This window comes from Medicago sativa, chromosome 6 (assembly GCF_051527215.1).
Source record: "Medicago sativa cultivar Bolivia chromosome 6, Bolivia_mono, whole genome shotgun sequence".
Taxonomy (NCBI): domain Eukaryota; kingdom Viridiplantae; phylum Streptophyta; class Magnoliopsida; order Fabales; family Fabaceae; genus Medicago; species Medicago sativa.
The window spans coordinates 55,918,723-55,943,566 of record NC_140754.1 but is presented as its reverse complement, the minus strand read 5'-3'; the positions used below and the strand labels follow the sequence as shown (position 1 = coordinate 55,943,566).

The 24,844-nt window shown below is 34.1% G+C and overlaps 2 long non-coding RNA genes and 2 pseudogenes across 3 annotated transcripts; 1 reads left to right on the top strand and 3 right to left on the bottom strand.

Annotated features, from left to right (window-relative positions):
* Nucleotides 1-5,528: 5,528 nt before the first annotated feature.
* LOC146915784 (uncharacterized) lies at nucleotides 5,529-7,143 on the bottom strand. Its single transcript, XR_015014763.1, has 3 exons — nucleotides 7,107-7,143; nucleotides 6,137-6,215; nucleotides 5,529-5,885 (listed from the first exon to the last, which is right to left on the bottom strand). It is a non-coding gene; the product is annotated as an uncharacterized LOC146915784 (long non-coding RNA).
* Nucleotides 7,144-7,311: 168 nt separating this feature from the next.
* On the bottom strand, nucleotides 7,312-8,446 carry LOC146915783 (uncharacterized). Its single transcript, XR_015014762.1, has 3 exons — nucleotides 7,689-8,446; nucleotides 7,562-7,612; nucleotides 7,312-7,449 (listed from the first exon to the last, which is right to left on the bottom strand). It is a non-coding gene; the product is annotated as an uncharacterized LOC146915783 (long non-coding RNA).
* An 860-nt stretch (nucleotides 8,447-9,306) lies between these two features.
* LOC146915782 (uncharacterized) lies at nucleotides 9,307-9,872 on the bottom strand (annotated as a pseudogene).
* Nucleotides 9,873-22,953: 13,081 nt separating this feature from the next.
* LOC146915781 (high mobility group B protein 2-like) lies at nucleotides 22,954-23,940 on the top strand (annotated as a pseudogene). The gene is made up of 5 exons (XR_015013564.1): nucleotides 22,954-23,094; nucleotides 23,308-23,365; nucleotides 23,469-23,508; nucleotides 23,628-23,707; nucleotides 23,813-23,940. The product of XR_015013564.1 is annotated as a high mobility group B protein 2-like (transcript).
* Nucleotides 23,941-24,844: the final 904 nt, after the last annotated feature.

Genomic DNA, 24,844 nt, shown 5'->3' with positions numbered 1-24,844 from the left:
TAACAACGCCATTTGGTAGGGACTATGGTTTCAAATGTACCTGTATCGCGGGTTCTACCAAAGATCCCAAATTGCAACCTCCTTTTGAATATATCGGTGTATAGGAATGCTCCTAGTCCAATAACATTCACAAGGAAGTCTAGGTTGAGTGTAGTTTCGCGTGTCAACTAAAGTTAAGAATGCTCTTGGTTCAGCCACCGCACTACGTGCTAAAAAACGCCAAGATGGGTTAAGGGTAACTAAGGTCTTCGGCTTCGCGGGACACTCACATCGAAAGTAATAACGTCGACATGAATGCTCATGACAACAAGAGTACTACCTTCCGTGAGGCCTCCATCGAGTAGGGTTATCACATGTACACATGGTCCAAGAATGCTCTTGGTATGGCACTATGATTATACCCCGTCCTATCTTATATTTCTCTCAAGCCCGGATTGGGACTTATCTCACCACTCACGTTTAAGAAAGGAGAAAGAAAGAAGAAGGGAGAACATATATACATGTATTTCCATCTTTTATTTTTTTTTTTGATTTTTTAAGCAAGTTATAGCACAAAAATTAAATAAGACCAAGTTAGGCTCAACCCTCTCAGGGGGTGTCCCCAGTGAAGTCGCCATTTCTGTCGCGTCATTTTTCGGAGATCAAGGCTATTTGATTAGCTTTTGACTCACTTTTGATTTCACGACTGAACATTTAATTTTTTTGATGAAAAGGGGAAAAAAGTTCAAACACCCCATATTTTGAAAAGATTTAGGGCCCGGGGGTTAGTTACATAAAGGGAAGGTGTTAGCACCCTTTATGTCCGTAGTACTCTACGGGAACCTCTTGGTCGTATTTAAATAATGTGCTACAACTTACTTGCTTTTTAAAAAAAATAGAATTTGAAATGATAAAAGAAAGGAGACCTAGTTTATCTACATTTTATTGATTTGGAAGGACAAGTCCTTTGCCTACGTACCCGTGAGGGATCAAAATCACGTAGTTCGTGGTAGAAATTGACGTTTGATTGGTTGAGTGTTTTTTATTAGTTTTTTGAAAAAAAGGGTTTTAAAGAAAGAAAGCCAAAGTGGCAAAAGAACATTTGTTTGTGTTTTTTAATATTAAAGAAAATGGACTCGCAATAAATTAGATTGATTGATATTTGATTAAAAAAGAAAATAAAAAAAGACGGTCACTTGATTTAGGATCAAGGTTTATTTAAGAAAATATATTCGTGATTTTTTGGTTATTTGCATGTTTTTTGAATAATAGCTAACGGAGCATAAAAAATAAAAGCGTAGGTATTTCGTGGTGTTGTTGGATCACCACGAAAACCTTTATCCTAAACTACTAAGCATAAAAGGTAAACACACACACACACATGCACCTAAAGCTAATACATAAAAACCTATTATACATGCTATGATATGCGAGAAAGATAAATATGCATGATGAATTTACATTAAGCCTAAATATACATTCTAAAGTCTGCGAGAATAAATATGTGCAATAAAATTACATAAAACCTGAATAAACATTCTACAGATTTACAATACTTAGTGAAGAAATAAACTGCAAAAGGTAAACTAAAATGGTATAGGAATGCAGTAAAATGAAATGCAATTGTAATGAAAATGCGTGAGTAAAAATAAAAATAAGATGCTAGACCTATAAACATGCATGTTAGAAACAAAAATTAAAATAGGTGTCCAAGCATGAAGGTGGGGGGTGCAGGAATTGAAAAAAGGAGCAAACTGGGCCTAAAGAAGCTGCAGGGCGGGCTTAGTGATTGGCTGAGTTCAGACCGGTTCGGTTCAAGAGAACCGGACCGGTTCGGTGAGTATATAAAAGGGGTAGGGACCGGTTTTCCCTCATTTCTAAAATCCTTTCTCTCTTTCCTTCTTTATGCTCTCGTCTCTCTCTCTCTGTTCCTTTGTCTTCTCCGACGAGCCCTAGGGTGGCCGGTGGTGACTGCAGCGCGGCGGCAGACCGTCGTAGGTTGCGGCGCCACCGCTTTTAACACTTTTTTATTATAGTTTTTTTTGCTTTTTCTATCCTTCCACTACCCTATTCTTCTCACTGTTATTGAAGAAAGAAAACTTTCAAAAGCTTAAAACTGAAACCTAAATCTAAGAGTATTAGAAATACTACCTCTTTGTGTTGAGTTCTGGAGTATTTTTCGAATTTGGGGTTGCCTGATGACCGGTTGGAATGGTTTGTTGAGTTACGGCTTCGTTTTGGTCTGTGGGTGTCCAACTCCGATTTTTCTCCCTTCTTCTTTTTCGATTTTGATTTTGCCCTTTTGTGAATAGATGCCGATTTGGAACTGAGACTTTCGACCGATGTGGTTGTGTGTTCGTGTGAACCGGCTTGATTGTTGTCTGAACTGGTTTGGCGTGATTTTGGTGACTATTCTGTGATTGTGTGGGCCATTGGGATGCGGTTGGTATCAATTAGATTTGTTGGAAAACGAGGGACTGTTGCGATATGGGACTTCCGTGTATTTTTGGTTTGTGAATTGGTTGATTGTGGTACTGTGAATTTGTGTTGTTCGTGTTGCAGGTTTTGGTTGTGAATTCGCCCCCTTGTTGTATCCTGCATGTGTGTATTGATAGGCTTCAGGTTTGGGATTAGGGTTTGTTAAAATGAGGCAAAAAATCTGGCTTCGGATTGGAATGAGTTAAAGTGTTTCTGTTCCTATGAGATTGCTACAGGTGAAATGTGAATTGGATTGGAATTGCAGGCGCAGGCTGGATTTGTTGAATCAGGACCAACTTCTTGGACATTATTCGGACAAAAGATAAAAATAATAAACAAAATAGATAAATACTAGAAGAAGAACTAATTAAGAATAAAAGAAAATGTTCAAAATAAAATAATAAACAAAAGAGATAAAGACTAAAAAAGAGTAGTAATTAAAAAGAGAACGAAAAGAAATAATGACTAATTAAAATAATAAAAGATTGAAATTGAAATTAATAAAAAAATAAAAGATGGAAATAAAGACTAAAATAAAGAGAGAAAAGAGTCCGACTCGGAACCAAAAATGAGGTATTTTGAAATACCTCTCTGCCGAATTTTTCACTGAAAAGTCAAAGACTGATCAGGGTCAAACGACACGTGTCGATGTATGAATGCAGGATCCTTAGGTCAAAAATTGGGGTATGACAATGTTAATGCTTTGTGTTTATGTTGTTTATCCGAGCCTCTGATGCCGTCAACCTAAACACATACTTAAATACATCAATTTTATCATAAAATCAAAAGAAAAAAAAAAACTTTAATACAGAGAGACAGAGGGAGTTCACCGCGTAGAGAAATGTAAGGAGAGGTGAGAGCTTTCATCTCATCTCTAAAAAATCGTAGGAGAGAGAAATTATTTGCAAAAATGCCAATAACTTTCTCCCTACATCTCTAAGGAAGACATGTATTTATAACCACTCACCATTACTTAAAGGGGGAAAAAAATTCTAAATAGAGAGAGAGATATAGAGAGTTCACGACAAAGAGAAAGGTAATGAGAGCTTTCATCTCATATTTATAGACATGCTAAAATAATCCTCGCCATTCAATTTTAGGGAGCATAAAAAACTAAACCATATTAAATTGTTTATGAATTGAATCACAAATTTAAACTAATTCAGTTGACCAAACATAATTTAAAAACCAGTTTTAACTTGTTTTGAACTATTTATTATTTTCTTTTACAAATGTTTAACCAATATTTAATTTTAAGAAAAATTACAAATTGATAAACAAGACAGATCACTTATCATCACTTATTCCTTAAAGTTATTAGGTTTGCAACAAGTTAACCCTAAAGATTTGGAGCCAAATTAGCAGCACTTAATGCTAATGAGTTAACCCTAAAAAAAAATTGGCTCCAAAGTATTTGGCTGTTTGAAATTCAAATATCATAGCAATAAGCAGACCTATATATTTGTACGGTTGCTTCCTCCTATTTTTGTAAAATGTGTTGGGAAATAACAGGGCTGAAGAAGAAAATAAACACAACTACTATATAAGAATATAACATGGAAACTCCAAAACCAGAGAAAAAACCACGACCATTGTCTAAACCGATAACAAGAGAATTATTACTATGTGAAAAATTTTACAACACATAGACTTCTCTCACTCTCACCCCAATACCCCAGTACACCCACACTCTCACAAAGCAAATATTTAAACTAAGTCAGATATAAGCTTAAAGTGCTACTGACTGGTGCATCTAACAACAAAGAAACTAGGTTCAATATATAACCTTGGTCTTCCCCTTGCTTCACTAAACTAAGCGATGTGGGACATAATCACCAATAACTAGCATTGTCTAACCTCCTTCTTTATTCAAGAAACTTGACAATCAAACCCAACAATCTCCACCTAGATTGTAAGAGTTTCATCTTCTGCTTCCATTGTCTATACCGACAATCATACTCCACCATAAAGAGTATACTTCACTTGAAACTGAACCATTCCAAGAATTTCTTCACGTCGAAACCTTGCTGAAAGATTATGGTGCAACTCCCATGTTGGCTTTCAGGAAGTTGTTCAGCCATCGACATATCTCACCACACACCCTTTATCAATGCCAACCAATGCCCATCTGTTGTTCTGAATCCGCTAGCAATAACTTGTCCTTTTGCATGGTATAGCGGAAATACCATAAAGACACACTTTATCTTCTAGATAAGATAATCATCCTCTCCCAGAACCAGGGAGACATTGCTAGCACTTACCTCGGGGTCTTTTTCAGGTACTTCTCCACCTAGACAATTTCTCTTTAAATGCCCAGACATTCCACACTTGTGAAATCTTGATTGTATCCTCACATCCTTGACTTGTACTTTCCATAAGCCAAAGTTGATTCTTCCATCAAACTTCTCTATGTCAAACTTCATTGCACTTGAATAAGACATAGCAGTTGCACAGTACACGCACACTCTCACAAAGCAAATTTTTAAACTAAGTCAGATATAAGCTTAAAGTTCTACTGACTGGTGCATCTAACAACAAAGAAACTAGGTTCAATATATAGCCTTGGTCTTCCCCTTGCTTCACTAAACTAAGCGATGTGGGACATAATCACCAATAACTGACATTTTCTAACCTCCTTCTTTATTCAAGAAACTTGACAATCAAACCCAACAAAATGAAGTACAATCAATTTTGTCTATTCACTACTACAAAAATGATTTTTTACATCAGTTGGAAATGACTTTTTACATCAGTTTGTAACCGATGTAAAGTGATATGATGTGGTAAGTCCACATCCTTTCACATCAGGTTGCGACTGATGTGAAATCTTGAATTTCTACATCAGGTCCGCTTGCACTGTTGTAATAGACTCACTTTGAAATTTACCCCAACAGTTTTCACATCAGTTAAACGATTGACACTGAAGTGAAATATGTATATTTCACATCAGTTTTCTAAATCACTGAAGTGAAATAATTTTTTTTCTAAATATTTTTTTTAAATGGCTTATCAAATAAGTTTGACCCCTGCTTTTTTTTTATAGTAATAAAATGAAAACAAATTATGGATAATTTTAATGCAAAAAAAAAGTTATATTATCTAATTGGATATTACATAATCAATCCTCAATATTCCAATCTATAAAAGAGGCATAAGCATACAATATAGCTAGAAATAATCCAATAAAACAACTTTAGGCAGAAATTTCAAACAAAAAAATAAAATAAAATCCACAGCAGAATCATTATTGGATTTCCCCAACTATGTCCAGTTTTAGCTTTGGAAACCCCAATACCTAAAGGAAGCATATACATCATCACCCCATGATCTGTTCCTCTTTGTATACTGAGTACACCATTCGTTAAGGCACGTTCATAATAATATGCGTATGAGACTTCTTTTGTCCATCTAAACAGGTGCCGCGAAACCTGAAATCATTATCTTGCAACATAAATACTTCAACAGAATAAACTAAGAATCATCTCTGAATATCAAGTAATGTATCACACTGACATAGGAACACATATTCAACAATAAATCATAAACATAATACCAATAAACTACCTTTTCTTTCAAGTCCAATGAACTACCATATGATAATAAATGTAGCAGATGCGCATTTTTAACTTCCCTAAGATTAGATGAAGAACTAAAATAATGGCGAGTGATTTGATTGTACCTTCAACATATTGTAAGTTGTGCAAGATTCTTCATTCTCTGTTGAATTAAAGATGTCAGCTATTCTCTTTGGATCCTTCCTACAGAAAAAGTAAAGTAAAGAACTGTTTCAGAAAATAAAATCCCATGCAAGTGGCAAGCTTTGAATATCACTTAGAAAATAAAATCCCATCAAACTAATCGTCCCACTGTATCATAAAGCAAAGACATCAAACTAATCACTTAGTTATTCTATGATGAAACATACTTTACCAAATAACAATAACATCAACATGAAAGTAAAACAAAGCAAATAATATGGTTTTGAAAAGAGTCATCTAACAAAAATATAAAATGACTAGAAAATGCATGAAATCTCATAAGGTCAAGCTAAAATTCAAGATCGAACATGAGAAATCAGATGTGACAGTGAGCAGCTACTATACATGAAACCAAAAATTTATTTGATTATATGACACTTTCCATCTAGTATACATCTCATTCTGGTCAATTACTCCATAATGAATAATTGTCACATCATGAATCTGTCAGACCAATGAGCAGCTACAAACCAGTGAGATAAGAAGTTATTAGGACAGGAGAATAGAACCTGGGAAAAGCATGTCTGATCTACACTAGTGGGAATAAGTAATACAAAGTATTTTTTCAACAAACTTGTACCAAATATAGGAATGTTGCATTCCCAAGCTCGAATTTCCAGGAATAAATTCATATAACTTTGAAACAAACACCCACTAAAAGAATACCACGATGGGGGAGGAAGCATGTAAATCCCCAAATACTTAATGGCATAAATTATACTTGACAGCTAGATACAACGTTTCTGAAAAATTTGGATACATGATTCAGAGGTTCAAGCAGGAACTTAAAAGTACCTGAATACTTGATTCATCATCAGTAACACTTATCTACAACGTTTTTGAAATACTTAGATACATAATTTAGAGGTTCAAGCAGGAACTTCAAAGTACCTGGATACTCGATTCATCATCAGTAACACGTGAAATTATCTCTGTGCAGGCTCTTTGATTCTCTTGGTAATCTTCTCAAAATACTGCAGTACAAATTTGAAAGTTTGTTTTAACAATCCAACAACCCTAAGCGTGAGTGTCTCCGTAACAGCCATGAAGTTTGCAAGGCATGAACATATGCCTTTGACACATACCTTAAAACCCACACCTGGATGTGAAGCAATACAAGTTCCAATGCTGCTTCTCTAACAGATATTGCAGTGTCACAGAACCTACCTTCAACGGATTGTTGTACAAATTTATCACCCAATACCTCTGGATCAGCCTCTACAATAATACTAACCTGTTCATCATATTAATATATTAAATGAAAGACAAAAGATAAAAGCAGGGCAAAGAAACTATATTAAATCCCATTTTCACTTGAAAACAGAAAACTAAGATAATAAACTTACTGCTCGTAAAGCTTTAGCCCTAATAACTGGAGAGTTCTCCTTCAAACTTACCTGTACAACATACGAAAGATTACGACACAATTTGGATTATTTTAAAAAGCAAGGGTAAGGGAAAATATCAACTGACCAAAAGCGTGTGAAAAATCTTATCAAACCCTCGACAAAATGAACTGTTTTGGCCTAAGGCTAGAGTTATCTTCTTGATTGAATCTCGCGTCAGCATAGAAGAAACAGAACCAGTTATCTTCTCACATGATAACAATGATGAGATGGACCCTCAACTTCAACTGGGATCTCAATCAAAGGATCCTTTTATTCATACCTAAAAGTCCTTTTGATTATAAAAGTATGCATGTAGTGATCCTTTTATTATCTAAAAGTATGCTTGTAGTGATAGCTTTCGGTTCTTCAAAGCCACAAAAATAACCTGCATCAAACAATAATGGTTAATTGATTTACTACTCATTAATCAATGAATGAGTTTAGATGGTTAGATAATAATTACAAAGACAACAATGCTCAAAATGGGGCTGTCACCATGAATTTCGATACAGTAAAATCATTCACCAAGATTATATGACAATTAGTGATTAGATAATAATACTTGGCATTATTTTTTTCTTAATTTCAAGCACAAATGAATATTTCTTGTCATTAGATATAGTCACGAGTTAATGAATAATAGGACAATGAAGAAAACCAAGACCAAATATCTCATCATTCTTAGAATACATGGCTGTAAAAATCAACATCACACAAAATCATGATGTTCAAAGTGGCTAATAAAACACATGCATTTTAATGTAAACATATGATTCAATGGTTTGTATGGGCTACCTCATTTCTCCCGATTTTCCTACATTTCTTTTTTACACCCCATAATATCTACTCACCCAACCACACAATATGCATTCACCCAACCAAACAAACAAAATGGGACCAAAGGACCAAATATTAGAACACTGAAACAACCACGTACACCTACAAAAATAACACCCACACAGCCATGTGACATGAACAGAACTTGCATCCATCATATATCAATTCAATCAGAATAAAAAATATATCGATGAGAATTTAATTAACGATACTTCAAATTGAAGACAGATTTCGACAAATTTAATTACATACAAACAATTATATTCTAATTTTCATAAGCTATTTCGGAGAACTTATGAAAATAAGTAGAAAATAGCTTGCGAACAATGTCATAAGCTGTTTTAAAAAATTCTTCCAAACAGTCTCGCAAAACTCACATCAACACATAAACTCAAATAAACCAATCCAAACAGACGGTATGTAATAACAATCCTTCAACTCAAAGGCATATTTCGACCAATTTAATTACAAACAATCAATTCTATACTATTTTCTCAAATAATCATTCTTGTCAGTGTTGTATCAGGTATCATACCTTTGGGTTGAAAGGGAGATAGAAAAGTAGCGCCATCGGAAGCTTATTAGGAGAAATAGAGCATGTACATAGTACTTTATCTATATCTATATGCAGATAAATCAACAGCTAAAAATTTATGATCATAATCACTTGCTTATCTGCCGTAATAAGTTAGTAGAATAACATAGGCAATTTACTTGATACACATTAATTCCTGAGTTTATGCATGTGTACAAGTTACTCCTTTAATCTTTTAACTTAGTAAACCAAACATTCCAGAAAGACTAACATGTAATCATGTGAATTACCATAAATTTTAGAATAAATTCGCTGCAACATCAATTCAATTCTAAATATAAAGACAAAAAACAAGAAGTGAAGACAAAAAACTGTACCCATTATTGGAAACGCTGCTTCCACCAAACCCAGACATTAAGTCATCAAAATCATGAGATTTTTTTATCAAATTTTTTGAGTTTATTGCATGCAATCCACCAAGTAAATCATCAACACTGACATTTTTTTGACTGACTCCACCGAATATATCATCCACATAAACCTGCGACGACAAAGAACATGTTGAAAGCGATCCGAATATCGGTTCATCGTCAAACGAAACTCCATTGCCGACCTTTGATTTGGCGTTTTCACCAAAGATCTCATCGATTGCATCGCAAAACCCCCTGACTGCTGCGTTTTAACGCCGAAATCAAAATCGAAAGTTGAATGTTGAGGAGATCTGGATCCATTTTGGGATTGGAAGGATCGGAAGTGAGAATCGGCGGGAGGTGTGGGTGTGGATCGCTTTATGGAAGCCATTGGAGCTGATTTACCTTGGGGTTTCAATCCATATCGCTCGGTCAAAACACCAAACTCATCCATGGTGGATAGAACGGAAAAATTGAGGGATATTGGTGGTTGGTGATGTAACAAATTTGGGACTAACAAAGAATTTAAGGTTTGGGTGAGTGGAGAAGATCTAGAATGAAAGAATGAAAAACGCGAGACAGAGAAATTGGGATTTATTTAATTTTATTATTATTATTATTATTATTATTATTATTATTATTATTATTATTATTATTATTATTTGTTTTCCCCTTCAGTTAATTATATCCACTTATGGAAAAAACATTAGATGTAAAGTGTTTAGTAATATTACAAAATTGCCACCGCGTTTATATTTCCCCTCATGCATTATTTCACTGATGGGAAAACTCTTTGACATGTATTTTTTTCCCTCAGGCATTTTCTCCACTGATGTGTAAACCTTCTCCAAAGTTTACTAAAATTTCAAAATTGCCACCATATGTATCTTTTCTCTCAGGTATTTTCTCTGCTGATGTGCAAACTAAAACCCCCATGATGTTAAATATATATTTTGTAGTAGTGATTGATAAACCACATGAAAACTACACATTTCTATGTTTTCCTATGCAGCTACACCGAATACTTCACCTCAATTATTTGCTTATATATACATCCAATGCTCACTATCATTCTTATTCCTGGTTGTTATTTCATTCGTATGCGTGTTTCAAAACCTTGGTTGGTAGTTGTGATTTGTTTTTATCGAGATATTCATACTTTCAGCCAACTATATAAGTTAATTCTTTCATTCAGTTGCCTTTTTTTAAAAATACAAAATATTGCTCTATATCAAGGTTTATTGCATTAAGGTTTGAAAGGCCTTCAAGTAGTTTCTTTTATTAATGGTGTTTTGGCTGGAAATAATAATCTATAATGTTTACTTAAAGATTAACATTGCTATCTTGCTGCATGGACAGGTGTCTACGAAGGATGTTGTTGTTGATGCTCTTGGTGGGCCTTATGGCAAAGCAAACTTTCCCCCAACTTAGGTGAGTTAGACTTTAGAGTATAGATGAACCGTTGTGGTTCATGCAGTCATATAGTTGCTGCTCTATTAAGTCGACTTTTTATTTTTTGTGCAATAGGAATCAGTGGAGTGCGTTGATTTGAGTAGCAATGTTGACATGGTCGCAACTCCTACCAACAAACAAGGTGGCAAAAGATTATCTGACAGTTGTAATGGTACTGATGATTTGGAGCTTGATAGTGGTGCAGCATCATCAACAAAGCCAAAATGAGGATGTTGGCTCATTATTTATATAACCAATTATGTCTGTGATAATCTCTTTTTTCTTTATTTTTTTGCGATGATTTTGTATCTTTTATTATGATTATTCACAGTCAATTCTCTTATGTTTGATTGTAAAGAGAAAATTCCCGTTTATTTCATTTCAGGTAATCTAATCTTTTAATTATTATGACTTATAATTTATTTGTGAATCTATTTGGACTTTTTATTAATTTTATTATTTTTATTTTGATTATTCACATATTTTTACAGATGCAGATACACGTGTTGCATATATTAACAATGAAACTGATTAATTGAATTTTATGCCATAAATTTCCACAGAAATGCATACGCACGATCGACATTTGAAAATTAGGATGTACCATATGACTTTTAAAAATGTTGGTGTATATCTTCCAACACCTCTATTCTCTCATGGACAATTGTATGTTGCTGTGTATCGAGAGTTAATTCAAAAGAAGTTTTGAAGATATTGATCATTGAAGAAGATGGTGAAGATTCTGATTTTACATCCAACTTCGTCATGACGAAGTATTCTAAACAATCTTAGGTATGTGATTATTTGACTACACTGACTATTAGATATATTTTAGTAACCAGTGCAATATTATCTAATATGGTGTTAATTTATTTATTTTAATTTCTCTATTTAATTGTTAGCGGGATGTATCTCAGATCATAAGACTCGTGCGGTGCACGGGTCGGAAATCTAGTTTATATATATTAAAATAAGGTCATGTCAACATTATTTGTGAGAGTGATTATTTGGAAGCAGTAGATCTGATTATTGATGGTTGTGACACCCTAATTTCCAAAAATAAATATTACTATTATTCATTCGAAAACGAAGTTTGATTCGCAGCGGAAAATGTCAAATAAAAACTTTTCTATTAATATAAGAATTCTTCCACAAATTTTAGGATACCACAATGACTCATAAAAAAAACATAATTCACATTTCACTTCCTTGAAAATTGTAATACTGTTAACATCAAATCTTTTGGTTTTGAAAATACTTTCTTTTACATCATACATAATGGTTATCTTGTACAAAACAAAATAAGTAAGCAAAACCCTTTTTCCGTGTCACAATCAGAGCGGTATTTTTCCCCAAAATAACAGACGACACAAGACAAGTCTTTATGGAAAGCATGTTCTTGACTCCAAGACTCAAAACCTACAAGACTACGGTTTCGCAACCGCAGGGCCAAGCCAGCAAGTACAAACAACGAAGATGTGAGTTTCGAGAACATGTAATAGCATAAAATAAATGAGAAGAACACGTAAGCAATTAAGTCAAAGTCGTATCACATCACAAATATACTATATCAACTAAATCCACATTAGTTAAAAAAATATCATTATATCCTAAGAACCAAAATCTTCACAAACACCATGTAACAATTCAATTCCAAAATAGTCAAAGCACATATAGTCACCAATAACCATCGTCATAATAACGTCAACATATAATCACCTTCATTATCTCACACAATTACACATATTCACCAAATACAAATCGTCATCAATTTTTATGCATGTGGACTCATTCCTAAGACCTATATGAATGTGGTACCACACCTACTCATCGTTTTGCCAGAGATATGTTACTGGACTTTTCTCAACATAGTTGCCAGAGATATGTTACTGGACTTTTCTCCCACATAGTTGCCAGAGGTTTGTTACTGGACTTTTCTCCCACATATGCAAGACTTATGCTCTAGACTCTATATGAACACGAGGAAATAAATTCAGCAAGTATTGCACATATACACTTAACACATAGTCCACATATTAATGCAAGACTCCTCCCTAAAATGCACGACTCTAATGCAAGCACACAAATCATCATCACTCTCATCATCATCATAGAAAACATCGTCATCATGAACATACATCATCATTCGCACCACAAATTGTAATCAACATAATTATTTTCATCATCAAGCAATTTTAAGCATAGTCATTTGCATCATCATTATAAAGTATATATCGTACATCTCATCTTCTGTAATATATTATAGACAACGTCATTAGCCACATCATTGTACATAAATATATTCACTCCTCTTCATTTAATACCTTATTGTACTACTCGCATCTCTCTTTAAAACGTCTAAGGTACCATTAAGCTTTTTCCTTAACTCACATCTTTAACATTAACATTTACATTAATCATTTTACCCCTCAATCTAACAATTTTCCTAAGTTCATTATTGTTTCTAATTCACTTGTGTATAATAACGAAACAAACTAAATGTAATTCTAGCAACATGTGCGCCTGTTTTGAGTTACTAATAACTTAATCCATATCCTCTTATTCTTAAACTACCCTTTATCTACTACAAATAAAATTGAGACGTAACCATAAAAGTGTCCTACTAATGAATTAGGTATAACTATCTATGATGGCAAGACTTACCTTAAACCTCCACAGTGTATGTACATGTCACCCTTTAACGACACAAAAATGGTAAAAGGTACCGAAATAGATGTCTAAGACTACTAGTTCCATAGCTTAATTTTATATAAAAAAAAACTAACAAATGGTGGAGTTCGAATTAAACAAATCCTTAGAGAACTTACAAATGGTGGGGGTTCAAATTAAACTAATTTTCATGAAACTAAGTGTAACTGGATCAAATAGAATATAAGGGATTGGACAACATCTTAACTAAAATTTTATTGAGTGTCATCTACAACGTAAGTTGAAACATCACTACTTTGTCATCTAAAGAATAACATCAATGCTTATTCATCTAAACTCAACATCTCATTCATCAACACTTATCATATTTTCAATCACACACAATCATATTCCGACAGACATTCCAATATAAATAGTCATTGTATACATATGGCATACCAAAAATTCAATTCAACAACTTTCAAGTATACATTACATAATCAATCATTGAATAATTAATCAATCCAAATAATTGCGTCAGATCAAGCATTAGCACACACAATTTTTATTATTTATCGGGATTATGAAAAGAATGTGAAATCTAAAAATTCAAATAATTAAGAATAAAAATGTATTTTTGATTATTTCAGATTGATTGGAACCAATACAAATATAATAGATTAGATCAAACAAAGAAAAAATGTGGACACTATGGAATTCACATTCCATAGATATCTATAGATATACCCATATGAAAAGAAATATTTAAATAGGTCCATCCATATTAAACTTCTTTTTTTTAAGTAAAACATTCCATTTTTACCATACCGTAATAGTATATAGTAGAAAGAAATAGATTTGATTTCTTTCTACTATACTATCTACTATACTATATAGATTTCATAGAATTCTGCTGATTGTAGTCTGATCATTCTAATTCCTCTTTTAACCTCACACATTTAAATTTGCACATTAATTAATTATTCGCTCAACAGGCTACAACCATCGCGGTAAGCCTCGAATGAACTATTGGGAAATACGATTTTCCCGTTCAGCTCACTTAATTTACACTCATGATCTCGAACTCTTCTCTCTCACCCCATACCTGAACCGGAGAGTTCAACCGACATAAGAATTTGACTGCAACAACGAATCCAAACGGTTTGACGAGTCTGCATCTCAATTATTTGCCAATTTTCATAGTTGATGACGATACACCAGAGTATCGAAGAATTAATCGATATAAGAATGAAGTTTTCGACCCTTGTAAAAGCATTCCCTAGTTTTGGATCACCAGAGTGGTGGGTAGAAAAAGGTTTCTTGTGGCGAATGAATAAAAATTGGCTAATAGATAAAAGTGCATCAGGATGATAGAATATTGGTCCATTTCTTAATAGAGGAATTAGGGTTACAACCATCATGTTGTGCGACGCTAGAAAAGTGAAATTTTATAGTCAAGATTAGGGTTATAATACAACTGTCTCCAAGGCATGGAGGCTTGAAGACTAAGGCCCACTAATATTTTTTTCTTTTAAAGAAACTAATATGTTCCTAGGCATTCACTTCTTTTCCAAAGAAATGTTACCAGGCGTCCCTTTTTTTCTTTTCTTTTTGTCATTTTTTGAAAAGTAAATAATACTTTTAAACATAAATAATAAGATGATATAGATCAAACACGTGTGTTCTAAACTAATTGTTTTTGGAAAAATAAATAAATAAAATCACTTAAAATAATAACCAGAGATTTATACCATGAAATGTATTTAGATACATAGAAAATATATCACGAGAAAAATGGGGTGTTACAATGGTCGTGGTCATACCTTGCACACTTATGCTACTGACATCTTTCATATTATAGATGGTTTGCAAGGAAATGGAAATACAACATTAGTGCATGTTCATAGGGAACAAAATATGTGTGCAGATTTTATGGCTAAGGAAGGATCACATGCAAGGTGCTCTGCTCATTGGAACTGTCATCCGTCAGGCATGGAATCTCTCATCCTGAGAGATAAGCTTGGAAATTAATTTCTCCACTCCCTTTTTTTCTTTTTCTTTTTGCCTCGTTACTTTGTAACACTACCAAAAAAAAATAAGGGGGTTGCTAACTTACTCCCACCTAAAAACATGAAGGAGTAAGTTAACAAGCCTACTCCAATTTGTGTTTTACCAAATTTATCTATTTAAATTATGTTATTAATAAATGATAAATTTGTAAATTTCATTTTATTCTATTTTTTAAAACAAAAAAACATGTTCCTCCTCTAAAAAACACGTTTTATTTTTATTTTGTTGTTGCGTGCTTAAATTCTGTTTTTAATAAATGATAAAGTTGTACATTTCATTATATTCTATTTTTTTAAAACAAAAAACATGTTCCCCCTCTAAAAAACACGTTTTTTTTATTCTGTTGTTGCGTGCTTAAATTCTGTTTTTGATAAATGATAAATTTGTAAATTTCATTTTATTCTATTTTTTAAAACAAAAAAACATGTTCCTCCTCTAAAAAACACATTTTTTTTATTTTGTTGTTGCATGCTAAAAGCCTAAAACACCGTTGTTTTTTCTTGCTGCGTTCAATTTTATTTTATTTTTGTAAATTGTTCTGTTTATGCTCATTGTCTCTATGTATTTGCTTTATATATTAATTGTTTACTGTGAGAGAGAGATGTCTAGTGCGATTTTTTACTGTTCACCTTCCACCTTCAGCTTAGCTTTCTTCAACCTAAGGTAATCTTGTTCCCAACCACCGCCACCCTTTTTCTTTCACCGATCATCATGAAATCATCAATAAACCCTTGGAAATGCTTGATAGATGCCCCAATCACTTCAGGTCACGCAAAAACCATCTTTGATAACCCTAACCCAAATCTTCAAAATAGTTCCACCACTGTAACCACTGTTTCCCCCACCACCACTCCTTCGAAAACCCTCAAGGAGACTGAAACTACTCAAAACACAAAACCTAAATCAACCAACATGATTCACAAGCAATCAAAAACTTTTGCCCAAGCTGTATCCAATCTGTGTGATATTCCATCATCTCAGCTCGCTCAAGCGGTCGTAAAAGGAGATAATTACTCTATTTCAATTTTGGAGGAGGGGTATCTTGTGGGATTAGAGACATTGTAATATAATCTTCAGGCACGGATCATTTGGCCAAAGGGGTCCACCCCTCTCACTGTTGTTGCCTTGCGTGGTAAACTTTCTACTCTATGGAAGGACCTCAACAGATGGGGAATCTCATCTTTAGGTAAGGGTTTTTATGAGCTCACTTTTACTTGCCTTGAAGATGTCAAACGTGTAAGATCATTTCCATAATGGAATCTTAACCCTGTTATTATGAAGCTATTCACATGGTCAAAAGATTTTAACCCTAATTGAATTAATAGCATTTCTGCACAAGTATGGGTTAGAATCTATGGCTTGCCTCAGGAATATTGGAGACCAAGAATCATGTTTTCCATTGCCAGCAGTGTAGGTACCCCTATATGTACTCACTCTGCTTCTGCAAAATCATTAAGAGAGAGAACCTTTGGCCTGTTTGCAAGGGTTCTTGTTGATATGGATGTCACACAATTTCTAAGATACAAGGTACTAGTGGAAAGGATAGATTTTTCCTTCTTTGTTGATCTTGATTATGAAAACATCCCAGATTTTTGTAATCATTGTATGAAGATAGGCCATCATGTTGATAACTGTAAGAATCTGAGAGCATTTAATGCTAAGGCAACAGAAGAGATCCCTAAAGTAAATGTTGATGTGCCTAAGAAAGATGTATGGTAAAGAAAAGCGAATGAGTCAAAACAGGGCAAGGTATCTTCTAAACCTATCATTGTGGAATCTTCTAGGAGGGATGAGGATATTGTGGAAACTGTGAAAACTAGCAATAATCTAGCAGGTGATAAAGCTGGTCCAAGTGGAACAAAAGATATGGTTTTGGTGCAGCATAACTCTTTTGCCCTGTTGAGTAAAGATGCTGAGTTAGATCCTCACAGGCAAGCTATGAGGGAGGAAGACTTAATGCTGGAAAGAGAGGTTAATAATGATTTATCTGGGCAAGCATGCAATAATCAGGATGACAGTTCTCAGAATTCAGAGTTTGTTGATGCTACACAACAAATGAATAGAAGTGATGACAATAGCAGCATAAATAGTGATGCTGATGTTGATAATGAACAAAATACCACAGAAATAGAAACTTCTGATGTAGAGATCCAAAACAGATGGTTCCTTACTCAATCCTGGGCAAACATGCAACAAAATGAGGATGCGGAGGTTAGACTTCTTAAGTATCTTGAAACTGATCCTCCCCAAATTAATCAAATACTTGCTAGTAGTGATGGTTTCCAATTAGTGGTTGGATCAAAGAACAAAAACTCAAAGAAGAAAACAACTTTTAGAAACAGTTACAGTATAAGAGCTAAAGCTGTAAATCCTAAACCTTTTAGATGAAGATCCTCTATTGGAATATAAGGGGTTTAGCTAACTCCCCATCAAGGTTAGCCCTGAAAAGGCTCATTTTATTACGTAAACCTGAATTCATTTTTATTTCTGAACCTTGGATAGAATATGTTAATTTCCCTCAAACTTGGTTCCCAAGATTAGGGTTTAAGCTTTTTTCCTTCAATGAAAGAGGAAATCTTAAGCCTAATCTTTGGTGTTTCTGTTCTTCCGACCTTGACCCTAATGTTATTGATAAAGATGCTCAACAAGTCACTTTCAACCTGCTTGTAAATAGTAACCTTCTTTTCTTCACAGTTGTTTATGTCTCAACTAGTAATTTGACTAGAAGAGATCTCTGGACCAAACTAAACAACCTCCAAAACTCACACAATGCTCCCTGGACCTTCATATGTGACTTTAACTCAGTCTTGGGTGCCCATGAACACTGTGGATCCCTGACGAGAGGTGACTTCATCAATTGGATAGATACATTTGACCTAACTCATTTACCTACCAGAGGGGTAACCTACACTTGGGACAACAGAAGGTTAGGTAGAAGACATATCAAAAGAAGATTAGACAGAACAATAGTGAGCAATAATATGCTTGATCTCTGCACCTCCATTTCTTGCTCCACCCTAATTAAAACCTCCGCTGGCCACTGTCCCATCCTTTTAGACTTCAAAACAGACTCTGTCAGATTTGCCTCCTCTTTTAAATTCCTCAAAATGTGGACAGTTCACAATGATTGTAAACAATTGGTTTCTAATACTTGGAAGATCAATGTTATGGGCTGTCCAATGTATGTTCTCAGTGCTAAACTCAAAATGATGAAAGGTAAACTTAAGCAATGGAACAAAGATGTTTTTGGAAATATTCATGAATATGTAGAAGCTGCTGAAACTAAACTATCTGACATCCAAACCAAAATCAATCTGGATGGTCACTCTGACATCTTTATGAATGAGGAAAAGCAGGCTCAAATAGACCTTGATCAAGCCCTTAACAAGCAAGAAACCTTATGGAAAGAGAAGGCTAGACTGAACTGGCATTTGAATGGTGACAGAAACACTAGATATTTCCACAGAATCACAAAAATCAAGAACAAAACTAAAGTGATATCCTCAATTAGAAATTTAGAAGAAATTATTACAGACCCTCAAAGACTTTCAAATCATGTTGTTTCTTATTATAAAAGCCTTTTTTCTACTAACTTTATTTGACAGGACTTTTTGCTTGTAGAAGAAGTCATTCCTCCAATCATTGATGATCAAACCAATAACTTGTTAACAATGATTCCATATGAAGAAGAGATTAAAGCACCTGTTATTGGTTTAAATAGTGAGAGTGCTCCTGGACCTGATGGTTTTGGAGCAAATTTCTATCATACTTATTGGGAGATTATTAAAACGGATGTGATTGCTGCTGTGCTTGAATTTTTTCATACAGGTTGGCTCTTACCTAATTACAATGCAAACTCCATGATTCTTATTCCTAAAAGTCCCAATGTTGATATTGTTGATCAATATAGACCCATAGCCTTAGCAAATTTCAAACTCAAAATCATATCTAAGGTCATTGCTGACAGACTTGAAAATATTCTTCCAAACATTATACCTGTGGAACAAAGAGGATTCATAAAGGGTAGAAATTTAAAAGACTGTATAGCTTTAGCCTCTGAAGCTATCAATGTTTTGGACAAAAAGAGTTTTGGGGGCAGTCTGGCTTTAAAAATTGATGTATTAAAGGCTTTTGATACCATTAATTGGGATTTTTTGCTCAAAGTTTTAAAGTGTTTTGGATTCAATGCCACTTTCTACAACTGGATAAGCTTAATTCTTCATTCAGCCTGTGTTTCAGTTTGTATCAATGGTTCTAAGGAAGGTTACTTTAAATTCAAGAGAGGGGTTAGATAGGGAGATCCTCTCTCACCCCTTCTCTTTTGTTTAGCTGACGAAGTATTAAGCAGAGGTATCTCTAAATTAGTTACTGAAAACAAGCTTGATCTCATCACTACGTCAAGAAATGTCAAGCTTCCTTCTCAATGCTTTTATGCTGATGACTTGATGGTATATTGCAAGGGCAACATTTCTGGTCAGGAAGCTTTAAAGGAACTATTCACAAAGTATGCTAATTGTTCTGGCCAAATAATGAATCTCAGGAAGTCATCTATTCATGCTGGAGGCATTTTTCATTAAAGACTGAACAACATTGTTAATATGCTAGGGTTTTCATTAGGTTCTCTACCTTTTACTTATTTGGGAGCACCAATATTCGAAGGTAAACCTAAAAGGATCCACTTTCAGTCAATTGCAGATAAAGTAAAAATTAAACTTGCATCTTGGAAGGCCTCCCTCCTCTCCATTGCAGGTAGGATCCAACTTGTTAAAGCAGTGGTGCAATCCATGCTTCTTCACACAATGTCAGTCTACTCATGGCCTATTAGCTTGCTCAGAGATATTGAAAAATGGATAAAGAACTTCATATGGAGTGGAGACATCACAAAGAGGAAAATTGTAACAGTTGCTTGAAAAAAAAATTGTGCTCCTTATGAAGAAGGAGGGTTAAATATTAGATCTCTTGTTTGTCTTAATGAAGCTACCAACTTAAAGCTTTGTTGGGATCTTCTACAGTCTAATGATCATTGGGAAACAATTCTTATGAGTAGAGTTTTAAGAGGTATTTCTTGTATTCAGCATCATATCTACTATTCCATTTGGAGTGGTATCAAAATGGAGTTCCAGGTCATTAGAGACAACTCATCATGGCTGGTGGGAGATGGTAAGAAGATCAACTTCTAGTTTGATCCCTGGTGTGGTGATCCATTGTTCCAATCTCTAAATAGTACTACTGATTTGATTGCTCCCTATCCTTCTTCAGTGAACAATTACATATCTAATAATCAGTAAAGTATTCCTCAGTCTCTAAATCAAGTATTTCCTTCTCTGAGAAATATTGTGAATCAAGTTACACTTCCTGTTCAAGAACATGATGATGGTCTGGTGTGGAAACATAACTCAACAGGTATCCTATCACTCAAGGAGGCCTTTGAATTCAAAAGAAAGCATCTGCCAAAGCTCAACTGGACCAAAACTGTTTGGTCAAGAGATATTCCTCCATCAAAATCTCTTCTTTTATGGAGACTCATGCATAACAAGCTTCCCACTGATGAGAATTTATCCCTAAGAGGCTGCTCTCTTCCTTCCATGTGTTCCCTCTGCCTAAATAGTTTGGAAACATCATTTCACCTGTTTCTACAATGTCCTTATGCAGTAAATATCTGGAATTGGTTTGCTTCCATACTGAACATCAATTTGCATTTCCAAAATATTGATGACATTTGGAAACTTTGCTCCAGAAATTGGAATCCTCAATGCAAGCTCACAATAACTGCAGCCATTATTAACATTCTTAATGTTATTTGGTTTGCTAGAAATTAGCTAGGGTTTCAAGACAAGAAAATCCATTGGAAGTCATCTATCTCTACCATTATCTCTAGTGTTTCCCTGACTAGTAATCTCTCCCAAACAGTAGCTTCATCATCCGTCACTGATTTTATTATCTTGAAGAAGTTTAATGTGTCTATTCATCCTCCAAAAGCTCCCAAAATAATAGAAGTTGTCTGGCACCCTCCCATCTTTGACTGGATCAAATGCAACGCAAATGGTACAACTATTAATACATCCTCTTCTTGTGGGGGAATTTTCAGAAATAAAAACTCTACGTTCCTCCTTTGTTTTGCAGAGAATACTGGAGTTGGAAGTGCTTACCATGCTGAACTTTCAGGAGCTATGAAAGCAATAGAGATTGCTGCAAGTCATCACTCGAACTCCCTCTGGCTAGAATCATATTCAACATTGGTGGTGAATGCTTTCAAGAACCATTCCCTCATTCCATGGAAACTGAGAAACTGTTGGTACAACTACTTGCATATTGTCCGAGGCATGAACTTTTTGGTAACACATGTGTATAGAGAGGGTAATTGTTGCGCTGATGCTTTGGCCAATATTGGCCTCACTCTAGATCATCTCACTATATGGTTAGATTTGCCTGCTTGTATTAGAGGTTTCTATACTCAAAACAGGCTAGGGTTGCCTTGTTTTAAGTTTGTAAACTCTTGAAGAGGTTTGGTTTGGCCCCCCTCTCTCTTTTGCTTTGTATTTGTTTCTTTTCTTTTCTAATATATTTTGGATAGTCTCAGCACACTGCTGAGCTATCTTTGCTTAAAAAAAAGTATTTACTTTATATATTGCAGGGTATAATTGAAGGCTTTTTCTGATTAATTTAGTAAAAAAAAACTACTTTAATGAAAAGATAAGTAACGAAGGGTATAAATATTGCAGCTTAATCGAAACTATTTAAAACCCATTTTCCTATAATTTGCTCATAGGATTGCTGAATTCTTTTCACATGGCTTCTTCGTTTCACAACAACATTTTGACTCTACGACAACGCCTAATTTTTGGAATGTAAAATAACTGTTTTGGTAGATAACTATAGGCGATGCTTTTCTAATTCTGTTTTGGTAGGCTATGCAATTTTTAATTTTTTTTTTGTAACAATTCAAAAGCATCCTTGTATAGGAACCCAAACGGTTTTTTACTATATATTTTCGATAACAATTAATATTCGTTCTAATATATTTTTAATTGTTTTTAAAAAAATCTAGCGTGATTTTTTCTTTTAGTTTCTAATATATTATTTGTTAGTCCTTAAAAAAAAAATATTATCTATATATCTATATATAAAAGTTAACCCATGCAAATATTTTAGCCCTAATTAAACCTAAGCCCTAATGAATAAAATTCCTGTTTTACCCTAACCAAAACCTTAATTATGAAACAACTATAGTAACAACAGAAGAGGAAAAAAAGCCAACTGATAAACATAATAACAAAAAAAAAACAGCACAACACACGCGTTTTCTCTTTCCCAAAACAAACATGTGTTTCTCATCGACCCTTTCTCTTCCTTCACCGTTTTCTTTCTCTTCGAAGTTCAATCACCATCATTTCACCATGCCGAAAGCTGTTTCTCGATGCCAAACCTGCTAATAACCGGTGGAAGCACAAGGGCGCTGGTACTTGAACTAAGCAATAGAAGAAAGCTAAAAATCCTAACAAGCCTAAGAGGCCTCCAAGTGCTTTCTTCATTTTCATGTAAGATTTGGTGCTAAAAATTGTTCGAATCGGTGCTAAATTTTCACGAATTTGTTCGGTTGAAGATTGATGTAATTCTGACGAGTTTCATTCTTTTTTTACGTTTTTTTTTTAGCTTCGGGAAAGTTCGAGTCGGTGATAAATGTTTACGTTATGAATTTGTTCCGTTGAAGTTTGATTTGATTCTGATGATTTTTTTTTTGTGATTTTTAGGTGTGAATTCAGAGAGAGGTTTAAGATAGAGAATCCAACCAACAAACCCGTTGTTGTGGTGAGTTTTGTGAAGCGATATAGTTTTACCGTTGAATTTGATTTTTAGGAAATTTTGAATGTTATTGAGTTTTCTAACGTGATTTATGGTGAATTTGAATTAGGTTGGGAAAGCTGGTGGAAAGAAATGGAATGGATATAAAGGTTGAATTAGGTTAGGATGTTGTGATGATTTCACCTCTTTTTCACTGAAGAAAATTAATATAAATCTTAATTCATGTTTTGATTTTAAATTCATTTTTGTGATTTATGTGTATTTTAAGATAAGGCTCCATTCATTGCTAAGGTTGAGAAGTTGAAGGACGAGTATGAGAAGACAATGCGTGCTTACAATATGGGAATTGTAATTACTTCTATAACTTTTATGTTACTGTGAAATTTTACTGCTCTTATTTTACTTGGATTTATATTAACTTTTTGCTGATTTGATCTAATTTTGATGTCTTAGACTGAGAAGAATGCTTCGGAGGAAGAAGGATCTGATAAATTTAAGTCTGAATTTGATGTCTTAGACTGAGAAGAATGCTTCAGAGTTGAAGAAAATTATGGCTAATGAGAAAGTTTCTGAGATTGGTATGGCTGATCCGAAGCGGGCCAAGAGGTGCTGTAATTGAATTATTCAACATTTTAGTTAGTAATATCAATATGGATGATTAATTTAACTTGGATATTTTTTGGGTTATTTCAGGATTTTGGCTAACAGGCAATCTGGTGCGCGTTCCAATGAGCACAAGATGCTATACATTTCAAAGCTAGAACACAAGGTTCAGCCACTACACTTTCTGCATAACTTACTTTGTTGCAGGTGGGAATATTTATTTATGTTTGTGAAACCGTGTTTTAGTTTGGTAATTTGAGCTTAGTTTCTTTTTATTACTAAGCCTTCAATTGATATTGTGGTGTGTTTTGTAAAATTGTGGTGGAAATCCACGCTGACGTGAAAGCTACTAATTGTAGGTTCTTTGTTTCCACAATGATAATGTTTTCGGACTAACCAAAATAGTAAGTTGAAGTTAACACAGATGCAGGATCAAACATGCGCTAATTTTATTCCTTTCATTTTAACCTACTTTTATATTTAGATAACATGAGCAATGGAGTAAACTCAATATGGAGTACAGAATTGATACTTGGTTTAACTTCAAGTAGTTTTTGTGAGTCCAGTTTGTGTGGTAATTTCATTTAAGTTTATGTATTGTTCTGGTATGGTACTGAGTTGGTGAAATCATGTTGCTATACAATATATTTGGTTTTGTACACTACAGATTATGACACTAATTTCTTTATGGTGTTTATGATGCAATAATTTGAAGAATCTCATCTCATTGGAATTGAAATATATGTCGCTGAAGCTAATGAGTTCTACCATTGTTTAACAATAAATTCAATTTACAATAGATTTTATGAAATTGATCCTTATTGATTTAAAAAGAAAAGGAATTTTATTACTTTTTTTAGGTTTAACAAAGATGCTTATGAA